We start from the raw sequence: 15,797 nt of genomic DNA, 5'->3' as shown, positions 1-15,797 counted from the left end.
ATGCAAGCAGCTTTTTCCACTGAGGTTGGGTGGGATGACAACCAGAGGTCATGGGTAAGTGGAGAAGGTGAAAATTTAACAGGAACATTTGGAAAAGCTCTTTACTGAAATGGTCGTGAGAGTGTGGAATGAGATGTCAACTCAAGTGGTGAATATGAGCTCGGTTTCACCATTTAAAAGAAGTTTGGATGGGAGCCTGGATGGCAGGCATCTGAAGGCGAAAGTCCCAGTGCAGGTATTTGCAGTAGAGACCTTAAATGTTTTTTTCGGCATTGACTAGATGGGCCAAATACCCTGTTTCCGTACTGAACTTCTCCATGTTTCTATGACAGAGAAGCTGGCCAAACTTGGTTGGAAGGGAAAAGGTAGGAGTGACAATGGAGCAGCAATGGCTGGAGCTTCTGGGAGCAATTCGGGAGCTGAGTGATAGATACATCCCAAAGAAGTGGAAGCATTGGAAATGCAGGAAGACACAACTGTGGATGAAATGAGAAGCCAAAGCCAACATAAAAGCCAAAGAGAGGGCAAACAAAAGAGCAAAAACGACTGGGAAGCTTTTAGAAACCAACAGATGATGACTAAAAAAAAAAGTCAGATGGGCTCAGGCGGTGGAATTATGATAATGTAGTCATTAGTGAGTCTTGGTATCACCCAACAGTCTGAGGCATTTAGGGGAACAAAATATCCGGGGCCTCAATATCTCTTGAAAACCAAGGTACCCTGCACCAGTTACCTTTCAACTTTTATTTTGGTAGGCACATACAATCCCTACACCCTCAAAATTTCACTTCTGAAGGCCTCCCACTTACCAAGTACTCCTTTGCCAGGAAACAGCCTGTCCCAAACCACACTTGTTAGATCCTTTCTGATATCATTAAAATTGACCTTTCTCCAATTTAGAATCTCAACCCATGGTCCAGACCTCTCTTTTCCCATATTTATCCTGAATTTCATGGCATTATGGTCACTAATTTCTGTCACCAGCCCCGTATCATTTCCTAACAGATCATTGCACACTTCTGCATCGGGAATTCTACGTACTGATTAAGGGCACATTTGACAACCTACACCCCATCTTGTCCTTTTACAGTATGGGATTCACAGTCAATACATGGAAAGTTAAAATCATTTACTGAATCAACTTTTGTTCCTTGGCATGGTCTGCGATCTCTCTATGAATTTGTTCCTCCAAATCCCTCAGATGTTGGGTGCAACCAAGTCCCAATTATGGCTACAATGTCATAATTCCCTGTCCTGAGCTCATCTGGCTTTCCTGCGATGCTTCTTGCATTGTGATATACACAGCACATTCATCGCCCCATTCACAACACGCTGGAGGTACTCAGCAGGTCGGGCAGCATCCGTGGAAATGATCAGTTAACGTTTCGGGCCATAACCCTTCGTCAGGACTGAAGAGGGTAGGGGCAGAGACCCCATAAAGAAGGTGGCGGGAGGGTGGGGAGGAGAAGGCTCCAGGCTCAACCATTTGATTGCTGACTGTATCTGGTGTCTGAACAACATCTGACTGGTGTCAAGAAAACAACCTCCCCTCATTGTCACAAAACATGCATCATTGCTGTCGCAGTTTATGTTCCACTGGATGCTAATGCTAAAGTAGCCAAGAAAGACCTCAGTGCTGCTATTAGCAAGCTGCAGACATTGCATCCAGATGGAGCTTTGACTGTCGCTGGGGACTTTAATCATTGTAACCTACATACCGTGCTTCCAAGATATTACCAAAATGTATTATGCACCACCACGTGGAATAAAACCTTAGACAATGTCTACACAAATGTGGCTGACGCTTACAAACTCACTACCCTCCCCCACCTGGGATGGTCTGACCATCTTTCATTGTATCTCTTTCCCAAGTATAGCCCGGTCACTAAACGTGTGAAACCCACAATGAAGACTATTAAGATCTGGCTGGAGGATGCTGACTCTGCTCTTCAGCACCAATTCCAGCACACAGACTGGAGCACGTTTGCTGCCCATGCCACCACAGACTCTCAGATTAACATTAATTTGTACACCAACTCTGTCCTTGAGCACATCAACAAGTGTGTAGGTAGAGAGACATCACTAAAACAAATAAAAGTTTTCCCCAGTCAGAAACCATGGATGAACAGAAAGGTTCACCTCCTGCTCAAAGCCAGAGATTCAGCCTTCAGGTCTGGAGACCAGGAGGCTTACAGCTCAGCCAGGGCCAACCTGAGGAGGGGAATCTCTCAGGCTAAACACATATACAAACAGAGAATCAAGGAGCATTTCAACTCCTCAGACCCCCAGCCCATGTACATGGCATACAGGTCATTACAGACTTCAAACCTCCTAGTACTGTGCCCCCTTCCAGCTCTGCTACCCTCCCTGATGAGCTCAATTACTTCTACATTCGCTCTGACCGAGGGAACAAGGAGGTCACCCTCAAAGCGGATCTCCCACCTGGTGAACTGTCTCTCTCACTTTCCACCTCCGATGTTTGTGCCACCCTGAGCAGGGTGAATGTACGGAAGGCAGCTGGTCCGGATGTGCTCAGAGTCTGTGCAGGGCAGTTGGCCGGGGTCTTCACAGACATTTTTAATCTGTCCCTGGCCCAGGGTGTTGTCCCCACAAGCTTCAAGATCACCACCATCGTGCCAGTGCCGAAGCATTCCACTGCCACGAGCCTGAATGATTTCCGCCCAGTTGCACTCACCCCCATCAATGCAAAGTGCTTTGAGAGACTGGTTCTAGCACATCTGAAATCCTGTCTGCCCACTACTCTGGACCCCCATCAATTTGCCTTTCGCACCAACAGGTCAACAGAGGACGCCATCTCCACGGCACTTCACTCTGCCCTGACCCACCTGGACAGCCCCAACTCTTACGTCAGAATGAGGTTCATTGACTTTAGTTCGGCATTCAATTCTGTAAGCCCCTTCAAGCTGATCACCAAACTTCGCCAGCTTGGTATCAGCTCATCCCTCTGCAATTGGACCTTGGACTTTCTGACAAACAGACCCCAATCAGTTAAGTTAGACAACCTCTCCTCCTCCACTCTCACCCTGAACACCGGCGTGCCTCAGGGCTGTGTGCTGAGCCCTCTTCTGTACTCCCTCTTCACCTGTGACTGCGTTCCTGTACACGGTTCTAACTCCATAATCAAGTTCGCCAACGACACCACGGTGGTTGGCCAGATCAGAGGGGATGATGAGACGGCCTACAGGGACGAGGTCCAGCACCTGGCCGCGTGGTGTACCAACGACAATCTGGCCCTTAACACCCAGAAGACCAAGAAGATCATTGGTGGACTTCAGGCATGCTAGGATCCACACTCCCAATCTACATCAATGGAACTGTAGTGGATCGTGTATCAAGCTTCAAATTCCTTGGTGTCCACATTTTCGAGGATCTCACCTGGTCCCTGAACTCCTCCATCTTGATCAAAAAGGCGCAACAGCGTCTTTACTTCCTGCGGAGCATCAATAAAGCTCACCTCTGTCCCAGGATATGACAGACTTTTACCACTGTACCATTGAGAGCATACTCACCAACTGCATCTCAGTGTTAAACCATAGAAACCATAGAAAGTACAGCACAGAAACAGGCCCTTTGGCCCCTCTTGGCTGTGCCAAACCATTTTCTGCCTAGTCCCACTGACCTGCGCACGGACCATATCCCTCCATACACCTCCCATCCATGTATCTGTCCAATTTATTCATAAATGTTAAAAAAAGAACCCACATTTACCACCTCGTCCGGCAGCTCATTCCATACACCCACCAATCTCTGTGTGAAGAAGCCCCCCCTAATGTTCCCTTTAAACTTTCACCCCTCACCCTTAACCCATGTCCTCTGGTTTTTTTCTTCCCTTGCCTCAGTGGAAAAAGCCTGCTTGCATTCACTCTATCTTATACCCATCATAATTTTATATACCTCTATCAAATCTCCCCTCATTCTTCTACGCTCCAGGGAATAAAGTCCTAACCTATTCAACCTTTCTCTGTAACTGAGTTTCTCAAGTCCCGACTACATCCTTGTAAACCTTCTCTGCACTCTTTCAACCTTATTTATATCCTTCCTGTAATTTGGTGACCAAAACTGAACACAATACTCCAGATTCAGCCTCACCAATGCCTTATACAACCTCATCATAACATTCCAGCTCTTATACTCAATACTTTGATTAATAAAGGCCAATGTACCAAAAGCTCTCTTTACGACCCTATCTACCTGTGACGACACTTTTAGGGAATTTTGTATCTGTATTCCCAGATCCCTCTGTTCCACTGCACTCCTCAGTGCCTTACCATTAACCCTGTATGTTCTACGTTGGTTTGTCCTTCCAACATGCAATACCTCACACTTGTCAGTATTAAACTCCATCTGCCATTTTTCAGTCCATTTTTCCAGCTGGTCCAAGTCCCTCTGCAGGCTCTGAAAACCTTCCTCACTGTCTATTACACCTCCAGTCTTTGTATCATCAGCAAACTTGCTGATCCAATTTACCACATTATCATCCAGATCATTGATATAGATGACAAATAACAATGGACCCAGCACTGATCCCTGTGGCACACCAGTAGTCACAGGCCTCCACTCAGAGAAGCAATTCTCTACCACCACTCTCTGGCTTCTTCCATCGAGCCAATGTCTAATCCAATTTACCACCTCTCCATGTATACCTAGTGACTGAATTTTCCTAACTAACCTCCCATGCGGGACCTTGTCAAAGGCCTTACTGAAGTTCATGTAGACAATATCCACTGCCTTCCCTTCATCCACTTTCCTGGTAACCTCCTCGAAAAACTCCAACAGATTGGTCAAACATGACTTACCATGCACAAAGCCATGTTGACTCTCCCTAATAAGCCCCTGTCTATCCAAATGCTTGTAGATTCTGTCTCTTAGTACTCCCTCCGATAACTTAACTACTACTGACGTTAAACTCACCGGCCTATAATTTCCCGGATAACTTTTCGATCCTTTTTTAAACAACGGAACAACATGAGCCACTCTCCAATCCTCCAGCACCTCACCTGCAGACAGCGACATTTTAAATATTTCTGCCAGGGCCCCCGCAATTTCAACACTAGTCTCCTTCAAGGTCCGAGGGAACACCCTGTCAGGTCCTGGGGATTTATCCACTTTAATTTTCCTCAAGACAGCAAGCACCTCCTCCTTTTCAATCTGTACAGTTTCCATGGTCTCACTACTTGATTCCCTCAATTCCATAGATTTCATGCCAGTTTCCTTAGTAAATACAGACGCAAAAAACCTATTTAAGATCTCCCCCACTTCCTTTGGTTCCGCACAAAGCCAACCACTCTGATCTTCAAGAGGACCAATTTTATCCCTTACAATCCTTTTGCTCTTAATATACTTGTAAAAGCTCTTTGGATTATCCTTCACTTTGACTGCCAAGGTAATCTCATGTCTCCTTTTAGCCCTCCTGATTTCTTTCTTAAGTATTTTCTTGCACTTCTTATACTCCTCAAGCACCTGATTTACCCCCTGTTTCCTATACATTTCATACAACTCCTTCTTCTTCTTTATCAGAGTTGCAATATCCCTTGAGAACCAAGGTTCCTTATTCCTATTCAATTTGCCTTTAATCCTGACAGGAACAGACAAACTCTGCACTCTCAAAATTTCCCCTTTGAAGGCGTCCCACCTACCAATCACATCTTTGCCAGAGAACAACCTGTCCCAATCCACACTTTTTAGATCCTTTCTCATTTCTTCAAATTTGGCCTTCATTCAGTTCAGAACCTCAACCCTAGGACCAGATCTATTCTTGTCCATGATCAAATTGAAACTAATGGTGTTATGATCACTGGAACCAAAGTGCTCCCCTACACAGACTTCTGTCACTTGCCGTAATTCGTTTCCTAACAGGAGATCCAATATTGCATCCCCTCTAGTTGGTCCCTCTATATATTGATTTAGAAAACTTTCCTGAACACATTTTACAAACTCTAAACCATCTAGACCCCTAACAGTATGGGAGTCCCAATCAATGTATGGAAAATTAAAATCCCCTACCACCACAACTTTATGTTTCCTGCAGTTGCCTGCTATCTCTCTGCAGATTTGCTCTTCCAAGTCTCGTTGACTATTGGGTGGTCAGTAATACAATCCCACTAATGTGGCCATACCTTTCCTGTTTCTCAGCTCCACCCATAAGGACTCAGTAGACAAGCCCTCTAATTTGTCCTGCCTGGGCACTGCTGTAATATTTTCCCTAACAAGCAATGCTACTCCCCCACCTTTCATTCCTCTGCCTCGATCAGATTTGAAATATCGGAACCCTGGAATATTAAGCTGCCAGTCCTGCCCCTCCTGCAGCCAAGTTTCACTAATTGCTACAACGTCATAATTCCACGTGTCAATCCACGCCCTCAACTTATCCGCCTTCCCCACAATACTCCTAGCATTGAAATATATACACCTCAGAAGATTTTTACCACCACTCACAACCTTTATATCAGCAGATTTGCTTAAACTTTCAACATCATTTATTTTCACCCCAGCCACACTGTCAGCTCTGGCACTCTGGTTCCCACCCCCCTGCAAATCTAGTTTAAAGCCTCCCCAATAGCACTAACAAACCTCCCTGAAAGGATATTGGTTCCCCTGTGGTTCAAGTGTAACCCGTCTCTCTTGTACAGGTCCCACCTGCCCCAGAAGAGGTCCCAATGATCCTGAAATCTGAAACCCTGCCCCCTACACCAGTTCCTCAGCCACTTGTTCCTCCTCCAGAGCATCCTATTCCTACCCTCACTGGCACCTAGCACAGGTAGCAATCCTGAGATGTATGGCAATTGTCCCGTTTCCGACTACAAAGCACTCCACTGTGTGGTGAAAACTGCCCAGCGGATTATCAGCACCTAATTGTCCACCATTGAAAACATCTACCATAAACACTGCCTGGGAAGGGCGAAACGCATTATCAAGGATGCATCTCACCCTAACCATGGACTTTTTACTCTCCTCCCATCTGCTAGGCACTACAGGAGCCTCCGCTCCCGCACCAGCAGGCACAGGAAGAGCTTCTTCCCTGAGGCTGTGACGCTGCTGAACCTCTCATCACAGCGCTAAGCAGTATTGCACCCATATTGTACTGTCTCAGTACTTTTATATTTGTGTGCTGTAGCACTTACTTTTTATTCTCAGTTATTTTGTAAATAACACTATTCTTTGCATTTCTGGTCAGATGCTAACTGCATTTCATTGGCTTTGTATCTGTACTTGGCACAATGACAATAAAGTTGAATCTAATCTAATCTAAAAAAAACAAAGGAGCTGATTGTGGACGACAGGAGGAATGGAGACAGGCTCACCCCTATTGGCATCAGTGGATCTGGGGTTGAGACGGTGAACAGCTTCAAGATCCTTGGCATAAACATCACCGAGGATCTCACATGGTCTGTACATACCGGCTGTGTTGTGAAAAGAGCACAACAGCACCTTGCTCACCTCAGACGGCTGAAGAAGCTTGGGATGGGGTCCCAAATCCTAAGAACTTTGTACAGGAACACAACTGAGAGCATCCTGACTGGCTGCATCACTGCCTGGTATGGGACCTGTACTTCCCTTAATCACAGGAACCTGCAGAGAGTGGTGTGGACAGCCCAGCACATCTGTAGATGTGAACTTCCCACTATTTAGGACATTTACAGAGACAGGAGTGTAAAAAGGGCCCAAAGGATATTGGGGACCCAATTCACCACAACCACAAACTGTTCCTGCTGCTCCCATCCAGGAAACGGTACCACAGCAAAAGGACCAACAGGCTCCGGGACATCATCTTCCACCAGGCCATCAGACTGATTAATTCATGCTGATACAATTGCATTTCTATGTTATATTGACTGTCCTGTGTACAAACTATTTATTATAAACAACTATAAATTACACATTGCACATTCAGACGGAGATGTAAAGATTTCTACTCCTCACGTACAGGAAGGATGTATGTAATAAAGTCAATTCAATTCAATTCACCCTCCCCACTATCTGTTCTGTCATTCTGGTTCCCATTTCCCCCTACAACTTATTTTAACCACATCACCCTCTTTCCCCACACTAGCACTAGCGAGCCTTACCACTAGGATATTAATCCCCTCTTGTTCTGTTCCCCTCACTAATGAATCCCCTATCACCCCTTTGACTTTCCTCTGCCAGGTAATCCCCCCAACAGTTTCTAAAGTGGATCCACCTGTTGTTGTGTGGGATGGACACAAGAGTACTCTGCGATGGCGATTTAACCTCATTCCCCTTCCTGACTCTCACCCAGTTTCTTGTGTCCTACACCTTGGGTGTAACTCACCTCTCTTCATGTCATATCTATGACTTTAGATAGAGAGGTATTCATTTTAACAGCCAGCAAATCACTGTCAGTAAGAACTTTGATCTCCTCTGGGCTCGATCGACTTCATCTGCACTCTCACACAACCTATGTAGCAGGCCTGTAACGGGTAATGAAGTATTTTCTCGCCAGAGCTTTCGCACATTGTCCATATCTGATTTGCTTGCTAAATGACGCTTTAAAAAGTCAGATTTCAAACTATCACTCCACTTCCTCCCACTTTCAAATTCTCCAGCAACTTTTGCATCACCACAATACACACAGGTAACACCAGTTTCTGTATTGTACATAAATATTTCCCCTGAACCCTCCCCCAGGTGACTGACGGTGGTGAACTCAGTGATGGCAATGCCAATGAATATGAAGGGAAGGGCAGTAGTCTGTCTCATTGGAGTCTGGCACATTTGTGATGTGAAAGCTACTTGTTGCCCAGGGCAAAGGTGTTTGATATCATTATGTACCCAGAGAGAGTGGGACAAAACATGTCCTCACGGTAGAAAAGTCCAGAACAAGAGGGGGTAGAACAAGCAACAGACACAAAATGCTGGAGGAACTCAGCAGGCCAGGCAGCATCTATGGAAAAGAGTACTAATGCTGAGTTCCTCCAGCAATTTGTGTGTGTTGCTCGGATTTCCAGCATCTGCAGATTTTCTGCAGTGTCTGATGTGTCGCTGAGAGGTAGGAGGAGACCGCTTGGCCCGTCGGTTTGATGCCGGTTCCCCGGGGAGGGAGAGGATGAAGACGGTGAGAGAGGGGGCGGACAGGATGTTTGTCCCGGTGGGGACAGGAGGGGCTCATCTGTGGAAATGTCTGAGCCCACGGTGGTGGCGATTCACCACATTGGGGGGCAAACACCGGCAGACTGTTGCCCTGCAAGCGGGGCCAATGGTCCGGGCAAAGTGGGGACGGGAGCGGTGTTGGGGGCCCGGGTCTTATTGAAAGACAGGACGTGATAGAGGGGCCGAGTGGCCGGCTGCTGTTCCAGGTGTCTGGGTGTTTGGATACGAGGAATAACCAGACCCTTCTACTTACAAAGTTCGCAAGTTTCCCAGGTGTAGGAAGAGACTGGGAACGGGACAGTAGGAATGTGATACCAGAAGCTTGTATATAATTGATTGGTTTACTGGTCTACCCCATTCCACAGTGATCTTCTGCCCACTGATGGTCTGAAATACTCAGTGTAGTCTCCAGTAGACTTCTAATCTACCCAAGTGTATATGGTCAGTTCGTGTAATAAGGATACACTTATGTAAATACTCTGCCACTACCTTCCAAGCACACTGAGCTGCGGGAGGGCAGTACAGGTCAGTAAAGGCACAGACCAGCACGACACTCTGATACAGGGACAAAGATTTATCAAAACGTGACACCGATGACAAAAGTACTGCTCTCTACCTCTGACCTATAAACATCATCAGCATCTTACTGTAAGGGCAAAAGCATTTACAACACGAGGCACTGCACTGTAAGATAAATCTTTACAACAGCCCGCACCGTACTGTAAGGGCACAGACCTCTACAACTGTTGGCAACATGTTATTAAGAGGCAGACCTTGATAATAGTTGATACAAAGACTTTCACGGTGCTGAAATGACAGATTTTTTTATTATACGTAGACACTTAACTGGCTTTGCACTGTGTAATCAGAGAATTGTAACATTCATGTAAGGATCTTAAATTTAACAACAATTAACCCCACTTTGTTCTGCACTCTATGACAGGGGCACAGACCCCAGTAACCCCAACACAACTCTGTTGTCCAGTAGCATCCATTTGCTGTACAGATAAAGACAGACATGACAGTGAAGACACTGCCGAACACAGACCAACTCCACACACTGTACACCAGCCATTTGCAACACTCGAAACACACAGAGCAATGAAACTTGCAATATGTAGACCTTCGCTACGAGGACTTAGACCTATAAAACTCTCAGCGCTGTGTGAGTGCACACAGACCTGAACCCACCTTGCATTGTACTCCACTGTTGAAGACTGGTACAACCCCAGCGCTTCAAGCACTGAGACTTTAACTACCCTGATAGTGGAGAGCAATACAATCACCTCCCTCCAACTGGGATTCTTTCAGGATGGAAGAGAAAACTGGAGATATTATGTGCTGCACTTTGCAAAGGTTTTTGAAGTTCCAGCAGGAGAAAAAGGAACAGAAAGGTAGGAAGGTAAGAAAGCAACAGATAGTGTGTGACTGTAATTTCCACAATATTGACTGGGATTCTTAGCGTAGAGGCTTAGAGGAACAGAATTTGTTCGCACCCTGGAACGGTTTACCAGCATTTACAGCCAATACTACGCAAATTTGTGCAAATGCCGTTTCGAACTTTGACAAACTTGTGTAGATGTACAGAGGAGAATATCCTGACTGGTTGCATCATGATCTGCATGGAAACACCCATGCCGCTGAGTGAAGTGAACAGTGAAAAGTTGTGGATGCCGCCTGTCCATCATGGGTGAAGCCCTCCCCACTGTGAGCACATCTGTACGGAGCATTGCCGAAGGAAAGCAGCATTCATAATCAGGGACCCCATCATCCAGGCGTTGTTCGTTTCTCGATGCTGCCTTCAAGTAGTTATGCGAGCCCTCACGTCCGATAGTACCAGGTTCAGGAACAGCTATTACCCTTCAACGTTCAGGCTTTTAAAATAGAGGGGATAATTATACTCACCCTGAGAATGAGCTCACAATTCAACTCTAAGATTCGTCTTCTCCAGATAACCATGAAATACAGGAAAAAAAACAACATGAATGTCGTTGAATGAAAAGTCATCACCTCTCGCCCGCATGAAAAAGTAATAGAACTCGCAAACCCCAAAATCCCAACGCCACCCTCGCACAAATCTAACTGATCACCCACCCGTACACAGCATCTAAAATATCAAACCTCTAATCCCCAAGCTCCTCCTACGCAGAAAACAGTGTCAATATGCATCAAACACCTAACCCCTCCCTCACACATAAAAATCTAACAGATCTTACACAGCTAACGCAGGAAAAAGAAACGCCAACAAGACTATTAGCCTCCAAGACCCAACAGCACCCCCCACCCAAAAAGTAACATATCGCCAACAAGAACGTAAACAGAGAGGAAAAAAAAGCTTCAGGAGACCAATATAAATTACCGTCCGCACCAATTACCGTGTATGTATTCGAACTTCGAAAATTAGCCAGGACATCTCGGAGAGCGACAGCTCGCACTCAGTCCTTCCGTGGGACCTGCATACACGAAGACGCGGCTTTTTGATCTTCGCTTCAGGCTGCCTTCCGATCTCCTGGCCGACGCGCCCTCCCATTGGGCGTGACCAAAATTGTCACATACAATCCCGTGTATGTATTCACAAACACAAACGGACACCTCTAAAGGTAGAAACAGGTTCCACCGAGACTCGAACTCGGATCGCTGGATTCAGAGTCCAGAGTGCTCACCATTACACCATGGAACCACAGGTATTTACTGTGAACGATCGTAAGAAACTGAATCGCAAGGTAGCGTGCAGTTACACGTGTGAACTTTGGCAATAAATTTACTTTAAACATTGCTAGAGCAAGTTTCGTGAGGAGAGATCGAGTATGACAAGAGCTTTTATCTTTGGAGGGAAGCAGGATTGGTAACAAAAAATAAAACACACAAAAATAAACAACTGAAAGAGACCAATATAAACTACCGTCCACACCAACACATATGCCTCAGAATTTCGAAAGCATCCTCTGTCAGCGTCAAGGAGAGCGACAGCTCAAACTCAGTACTTCCGCGGGGCCTCCCTCCACCGAGACCCGACCTGCCGACCTTCGGCCAAACCAGCCTTTCGACCTTTCCCCCGACGCGGAGTGATCAAAATTTTCACATACAATGCAGTGCGTATGTTCACAAATGGCCAAGTTGCACTGAGGCTCGAACTCGGATCGCTGGATTCAAAGTCCAGAGTGCTCACCATTACACCATGGAACCACAGGTATTAGCTATGAACGACCACAAGAAGATGAATTTTAGGGTAGTATGTAAAATTGTGTAAATTTTGATAGTAAATTTAAGTTGAACTTTGAACTCCACAGGGGATGTGTTGTGAGGACATGTTGAGGATGGGAACAGTTTTCTCTTTGGGGAGAAGCAGGATGAGAGGTGACTTAAAAGAGGTATAAAAGATGCTAGAAGGCAAATATCGAGTAGACAGTCAGAGTATTTGTCCTGGAGCAGAGTATTTGTCCTGAGCCTTGCAACTGATGATTATCTGTGGGGAACTATTTTGACAACCGTCCTCGCCACATAAGGACACAACCTTGGGCTATTTACTAGTCTGAGGGCAAGCTAATGAGAACTCTGTTTGTCAGGAAACGGGGAGAGTAGAGACTATGAGCTGCTGAGATTGGGTAAACTCAAATCTGACCTGTGGGATTTATTTAAAGTCGAGTGGTTCAGCAATGTCGAAAATTCAGTCAAAGAGAAAAGGAATTTTGAGGAAAGTTTAGGAAGTAGATATTGGACAATGCCCTTGATAAATATACAACATGCAAATTAAACAGAGAATCAGTAGTGCTGAATGATGCTGGGGGAGTGGGAATGGTTTAGCAGAGCAAGACTGGGAAATACCAATGCACTTTGCACACACATTAAAAACAAGTGGGACATCACAGAGAAGGCCGGAAAGTAGAACAACTCAGGGGCAGAGGAGAGAACGTATGCCTGGAGCCAGAGGAAGAGGGGAAAGCACGAAATGTATATTTCACGTCAGTATTCCTCAAACAGAAAGCGATGCGGTAAAGAATTTTCAGAAAGGATACTCTGCTATTCCAGTGCACGTTGACAACAGGCTGCGGGACCGTCGGGACTCTCACCAGGGCTGGATGGGATATATCCCCAGCTATTGATTGAATGAGGCAAGATAGCAGGTATCTGCAAACTTCACAGAGATATTTGTAGGGTAAACACGAGGAATTCTGCAGATGTTGGAAATTCAAGCAAAATGATCAGTCTTAAGGTGAAGCAGAGTTCAGTTCAGTCAAGTGTAGTTCGAAGTAATCGCTGTTGTTGTACTGTTGGAGAGAGAGAGTGAGAGAGAGATACAGTTGAGGCTTCAGGAAAAACTTTCGATGCCTTTTGATCCCGTTGTGGTCACCGACTGTGACCCCTCCGTTCCGGGTGCGATCGTTCTTCCGTGGTGAACCCGGCACCCAGGCAAGGGCGGACACTCAACAGGTCCCCACCAGTCGTACCTTCACACCCTGTGAGCCTCCGACCGATTCCCACGAATTGGTCCTCCAAACTCCCACCAACTTGTGGGGCACAATGTTCTTTGCAGGGTCTCGTGGCGTGTGTGCTGTGCCTTAGCAAACCCGCTATTTTATCCCCCACCCCCTCCCCGATGGGGTATCACCTGTCCATCAGACTTCACACTTCCTATTGACTCAGCGGGATTGTTAATGAACAGTTCAGGTTCAGAGCAAACTGTCTGTGGCAGACACCAACATACTGAATTATGTCTCTCTCTCTCGTTATCTCTCTCTTCTCTCTTATTAGCATTTTGGATGGCTCTCCTTTGTCTCTTGTTATCTCTCTCTCATTAACAGCATCCGTTTTGCAGCTCTGCTTGGCTTCACACATGACAAAATGGATAGATGAGATAAAAGTAGGAAAGTTGTTTCCATTGGTAGGCGACTAGAACTAGGGGACATTGCCTCAAGATTCAGGGGAGAAGAATTAGGACGGAGATGAGGAGAAACTGTTTTCTCCCCAGAGAGTGGCGAATCTGTGGAATTCTCTGTCCAGGGAAACAGTTGAAGCTTCTTCACTAAATATATTTGAGATACAGTTAGATAGGTTTTTACATAGTTATGGAATTAAGGTTTATGGGGAAAGGCAGGTAGATGGAGCTGAGTTTAAGGACAGAACAGCTATGATCTTATTGAATGGCGGGGCAGGCTCGATGGGCTGAATGGCCTACTCCTGCTCCTATTTCTTATGTTCTTAGTTCGTTAAGCTCTCTCCTACTTCAACATTAAATTTCGTCCCGGCTAGAATTTCAAATCCCTACCCTGGGAAACCAATCCTGACTATCTGCCCAATCTATGTCTCTCATAGTTTTATGCTTCATAATTCGGTCAATCACCTCTCAGGCACTGACATTCCAATATAGGCAAACCAGCTCAAACACTTTAATCAGGCAACAACACGGCCAGCAACGTTTTACGAATCCTGCCGCTCCTTCCTGTGAAGTGTCCTTTCTTGTAGAATATGCAATAGATTCAGAAAAGGATTTAACGGGAAACTCCTGAGGGACGTTAATTCCATTCCGAGTTCACGACACAGTGAATGATAATTGATGAATCAATTTTACTCTCACAGCGTGAATTAGCGTGAGTCGATTATTTGGCCCTTGGAGTTCTGCGTAGATCTGCAAGCGGGAGAGTCTGGATCAGCCACTGAACCTGGACGAGCTGACAGGGTCCGTCCGTTCCTTTGGGTCGAGTAAGACTCCCTGAGGCGACGGCCTACCGGCTGAGTTGTACTCGGCTCTGTGGAACCGGATGGGCCCAGACCTGCTGGAAGTGTACAACGCTCTGCTTCTGGCCGTCAGCATGTCAGAGTCCATCAGGAAGGGCATCATCACCCTTATCTACAAGCAGAAGGGGGAAAGGGAGAACATTAGGAATTGGAGGCCCATTTCTCTCCTGAATGTAGACTACAAGATCCTGTCCAAGACTTTCGCCAACAGAGTCAAGTCTGCTCTGGGAGAGGTGATCCACCCGGACCAAACCTGTGCTGTACCGGGCAGGAAGATCTCAGACTGCCTCGCACTGCTGAGGGACACCATCGCCGATGTGAAGGACAGGGGGGTGGACGCCTGCCTGGTCAGCTTGGACCAGGAGAAAGCCTTCGACAGGATATCACACACGTACATGGCGGACGTGCTCTCCAAAATGGGATTTGGGGAGGGATTCCGGAATTGGATCAGACTGCTTTACGCAGATATCCGTAGTGCAGTCCAGGTCAACGGGTGGGAAACAGACAGCTTCCCCATCAGGTCTGGAGCCAGGCAGGGCTATCCCCTCTCCCCTGTCTTGTTTGTGTGCTGCATTGAACCAGTTGCGGAAGCCATCAGGAGGGATGAGGGCATAAGAGGGGTGACGCTGCCAGGCAGTGGAGGGACCCAAGTGAAAACCTCCCTGTACATGGACGACGTCACCGTCTTCTGCTCTGATCCGAGGTCAGTTCGCAGGTTGATTGGCATCTGCGAACAGTTTGAGCTGGCATTGGGGGCCAGGGTCAACCGCACGAAGAGCGAAGCCATGCTCTTCGGCAACTGGCCGGACCGATCCAACGTCCCCTTCGCCATCAGGTCTGACCACGTGAAGGTGTTGGGGATCTGGTTCGGAGGGGCTGAGGCAAGCAACAAGAACTGGCAGGAGCGGACTGCCAAGGTGAAACAGAGACTG

General features: G+C 46.5%; 1 non-coding gene across 1 annotated transcript; it reads right to left on the bottom strand.

The window, feature by feature from the left end:
• Positions 1 to 11,737: 11,737 nt before the first annotated feature.
• On the bottom strand, positions 11,738 to 11,809 carry trnaq-cug (transfer RNA glutamine (anticodon CUG)). Its single transcript has one exon. It is a non-coding gene; the product is annotated as a tRNA-Gln (tRNA).
• Between the last annotated feature and the right edge of the window lie 3,988 nt (positions 11,810 to 15,797).

Source organism: Mobula birostris, chromosome 13 (assembly GCF_030028105.1).
Source record: "Mobula birostris isolate sMobBir1 chromosome 13, sMobBir1.hap1, whole genome shotgun sequence".
In the NCBI taxonomy this organism is placed as follows: domain Eukaryota; kingdom Metazoa; phylum Chordata; class Chondrichthyes; order Myliobatiformes; family Myliobatidae; genus Mobula; species Mobula birostris.
Note: the sequence above shows the minus strand (reverse complement) of the source record. Positions and strands in the feature narration are given on the sequence as shown.